Raw genomic sequence first — 4,826 nt, 5'->3', positions numbered from 1 at the left:
AACTGTCTTATGTGGTACAGAAGTCCAAAAGGCACACAATAACCCTTCTGAGGAAGTCATATAACAGATGTACAAAACCACAATATCATAATGTACAACAATCTATGGGTTATCAGACCGTAGCATATGGTAAAATAAAAATATGGATGTATTTAAAAAAACTGACATTATGGGAGGGCCAGGTGAAATATCATAAAATGTATCAGTCTGTCTTACCTCCTGGGCCTTTCGACTGGGTGGTGGCTGGCTCAGTGACAGCCTTTAGAAGGCCCACAAAAAGCTGCTACACAAGGCAGCTGGAGCTCTCCTTTACCATCAAGAAAAGAACATCTGCCAAGAGACTTATTTCTAGAGAACCAATCTCAGATCCATTTTATGCTTCATTGACTGAACTCCCTTTATGTTTTGCTGTTGTAGTAATTGTCTCTTTTCTGTAATATATTTTCTTACACTCTTCTGCACTGTTTCCTTTTTCTTTTTTTAACTATATATTAAAATAATTAAGCTTTATTTCTATGCTCTGGAATTCAAAGAATCCTTGTGTCTGTAAAGAGTGCTACTATATTGTAAATCTGTTATATTCCTATCTTTAGGGACAACAAGCATCACAGGCATTGCTTAAGGCCAGATTTGTCACAGAATTTGCTGGGAACAGGGCACGTTTACAATAAAACACACAGTGGCTGCTATTGTTTGTGTGTGTAAAGGGTTAACTAGGGAGTTAACCCAAACTGAGAGATGATCACTCTGTAGTCTTCCCATGTTCGCACTACATGTAATGGGCCAATTGTACTTTTCTACCCCAGATGTGTATTGCAGATGCTGCTATGTTGTTGAGATACTGTCTCCTTATGTCATTGTATTCTACCTATGTACAATAAAGCTGATTTTTGATGGGGAAAAAAAAAGAAAAAAAAAGGAGATGATCACTCTCATTTTGCTGGCCTTAGATTGTTGTCCCACGAGCTGGATAATATCTGTGCAGGGTGAGGCTGAGTGTGCCATTGTCAAACCTGGTAGTAGTAGTGGTATATAGGTATTTCACAGTAGCTTCTAGGGATTGTTATAAAGAAGGTGGTCAATCATTTTGCTTTGTATGAAGGAGTGTACAAGTGTGCCTAGATGTCTATTATGTTCACAATGGTTATTTTACAAACAGACCTGACTGCCCATGCAGAGAAAAACAAGCAGTTAACCCTTGCAGTGTGGGGGGAGGGGTAGTTATTCTGCCCGGAGTTCTTCTGTAAATGAAGATCTAATGTTTGACTGTTCAAATATGTTGGAAAAAGTCAACATTTTCGATGTGGTGTACTTATTTTTTTTGCATGACTGTATATTTAGTAGACATGTAAATTCTGTTTCCTTCCGAACGGATGTTCGTATGAATTTTGTTAAATACAGACATTTGGATGCATCCAAATTTCTGAATTCTAATACGTCTAAATGTGAACGAATTCAAATGCTCATTTAATGAAAATTTGGATCTATCCAAAATGAAACTAAGGCTGGAACCTGAGCGTATTTTTTATGCTCGTTTTTCAGCTTGTTTTTTTCGCGTTTTTTCGTTCAGTGAAACGCGCATTTCATTGGCGGTATGTTTTTTCCCGTTTTTTTCCTTTATTTTCTCTATTTAAAAAAAATAAATATATATTTTTTTTAGTTTCACTTACCAATAATAAACGTGCGGCAAAACGCCCCAAAGAAGCTCCTGTACTTCTTTGGGCGCAGGGCGTTTTGCAGCGCGTTCCTACGCGCTGTAAAACGCCCAGGTGGGAACCATGCCCATAGGCAATCATAGGTTTTCATATGTTGAGCGTTTTACAGCGTGTAGGATCACTCTGTAAAACGCCCAGGTGTGAACCAGGCCTTAATCAGACATGCGACTGAATCTTTGGCCAATCAGATGGGGATTTTTTGGATGTTGGGGGTTGCATTATAGTGCTTGCAGCATTTTGATCGCACCACACCGGACTGCACTGCAGGCACAATGTGCCTTGAAATCCCGTGTGGGCGACCGCATTGCAGCTGCAGGGCGTGGCTACTGTGCCATTCACTTCAATGGCCCACCACGCCCCTCCAGCCCGGCAAAAAGGTGAGCAGCCGCAATGCGATGCAGTGCGTTACGGACAGAATGGGACCGAAACACACTGCATATGGTGGGAACTAACCCTAAACGTTATGTTTTTGCTCTGTGGATTGTTAGATGTAAACACAGTTCCTGAAACACAATCCTAACTCAGAAATATGAAGGATATTTCTTAGCCTATTAATGGCTTCCAGTAATGAAGGGCCCAATCAAGTAGCCCAATTCACTGACCTGTGAGTTGGAGGACCTCTGCAAAAATGCTCTGCATAAAAAGTCAGATGTTGAGGCAGATGGGAGACCAAATAAGTCACTGAGCATAAGAAGTTAGGCTTTTAGGATAATTTGATATTGCCAAATGTAGCAAGATTACCTATTTTGGCAAGGCTTCTGTGATGTAAATTGTATCGATCATTCTTTGAGGTTCCATTCACTCCTAAGCGTAGTGTTAATTGCACAACACAGTGCAATTACCACACAATATTACACAATGGACGTAGCATGCATTACCATGCGCTAGGTGCATTGCGTAGCCATTCATTTGAATGGCACCTCAACACACCCCGTGCAATGCAATGTGCGCTACCGCAATACCATGCTATGCATTGCCAAGTATTAACAAATACTAATACCAAACTACTGAATAGTTAAAAAGTTGTGTATCTCGGAACTCAACATATACAAACATGACAGTATATAACCAACACTCAATAACAACTCACAACAAAGGTAAATTCTAGTATAATATTATTCAATTATTTTCTACCTAGATTACTGTAGTTTCCAAATGTTAAAAAAAATTAAAAAATTATCCTAGAAAAAAATTGAAAAGTGTTGTCAATATATATATGTGTGTGGTGCTCTAAACTATTCAAAAACAAGTCTACAACTACATAAATAAATCAATTCATGTAAAACCGTGCACACAAAATTATTCCAAAAGGTGTGTACAAAAATAGAAGTGATCCAGTGAGTTCAGTTCGTGAAGTTCATCTGCACTTTGTGCTCAAATAATACAAAATTCCACGTGACATTTTCTTCCTGTGGTCCCAAACATCACGAGTGCGCCACACGCTCCCAATCAACAGGAGCTAACCTTTACAAGTGGACCATATCTAACAATGATTAGTATGGTCAAACGCATCTGTTGCAGTATTACTGCCAAGATGCTTCTAAAGGTGTCCATACACCTTACGACCCTCACAAGACTTTTGTCTTGCGATGATTGTAAGGTTATTAAAAGCTTGTACGATCTGCACATCTTGGACAGGCAGATCGTACTTGCGATCATCGAAAGTCGTCCCACTGAGGGGCAGCTTCCGATGAACGCAGTGAGGGGCGGGCATCCGATCACTGCAAACAGGCAGTGTGCACGTGCGCACGCCGGCCCGTTCGGCAGTTGTCGAACAAGCAGGCCACTAACCCGCCGAGAATCGTACGATTCTCTGCGGGTTTGCAAGCCTGCTTGTTCGACGGAAGACGTGTGACCGTACAGTGGAAACGGTTGCACGCCTTCCATACACTGTACGATTCTCGTACGATCGTGGGATTTCCCGCGATTCTCGTACGATAATCGTACAGTGTATGGGCACCTTAAAAGTATGCTGGTAATAGGTCTTCTTATGTACCTCAAAGGAACAGAATTTGATACATTGCGTAAAACCATTACAACATTTTAACATTAAAACACACTCACATTAGGGCAAACCATGACCAAAACTGTGCTTAATATTGCTTTTTATGTCCTGGCAAAAAGATAGCATTTTTTTTATTTGCTGCCTCCTGTCCTCCTTAGCTCAGCAAACTGGTCTCTCCACTACTTCCGGAAACATTTTGTCACTATGGACTTTCTCAAGTCCATGTTGTGTCAGCTAGGAAAGAAAGTCCATGGTGACAAAACATGTAAGGCAGAGCTTGACATCACAGTCTGTACCTCAGAAGGCATCTCTCTTGATTTGCTTCCTGTGGTCTTACTCATAGATGGGTCCAGCTTATTACCAGACAGGGATTGACTCTCACAGTGATTCTACACCATCCTTGTTTAAAGCCTGGATTGACCACCCACAGATAAAAGAACAAGGCCCTCCTGGCTGTCACAGACTATAACATGGCTTGGGCTGTGAAGCATGAAAGAGGAAGTCAGTTTTAATTCATAGAGAGCAGAAATCAGCTCCTATTGACTTGTCCACTCACAATTTCTGAGTGAACATTGTCTGTCCAAGCTTCAACTGCTTTTGCTACAGAAGTCAGAGGAACAGCCAGACAACATGTTCCACCCGCCATTAAATAGTCTTTATTAAGCTCTGTATTGATGCCCCTGTCAAGCACATCATAGAGTGACACTGAAAAAACATATAAACAGCGCTCTCGGATGGGCAAAGAGTTAGCTTGGAGGCGTGTATGCAGCCCTGGAAAACAGGAGGAGAACCTGTGAATGCAAATGATCAAGAAACCAAGAAAGGGCGCAGAGAACACTGGCTAGCTAACGAAGTTATAATGAAGACTAAAGGTGGTGGCACTTACGCGTGATTTCCAGGATCTGGAGATGGACGGCCGGTATGGAGGATCGGGGCACTCGTGGTGTGGTTCCGACTGTAGTCGATGTGCTGATCCGAGAGGTACATCCACAGGAGAGTGTAGACAAGAAGAGGGGACTTCGTCCGAAGTGCCGTTGGGGGTCTGTGCGGTGTGGAGGAGAGGCAGGGAGATCGCTGTGGTGTCGGCAATGGACAGCGGGCAATGG

This window comes from Nanorana parkeri, unplaced genomic scaffold, assembly GCF_000935625.1.
Source record: "Nanorana parkeri isolate BGI_ZX_2015 unplaced genomic scaffold, ASM93562v1 scaffold2112, whole genome shotgun sequence".
NCBI lineage: Eukaryota > Metazoa > Chordata > Amphibia > Anura > Dicroglossidae > Nanorana > Nanorana parkeri.
The sequence above is the reverse complement of the archived record's forward strand: the minus strand, read 5'-3'. Positions refer to the sequence as shown.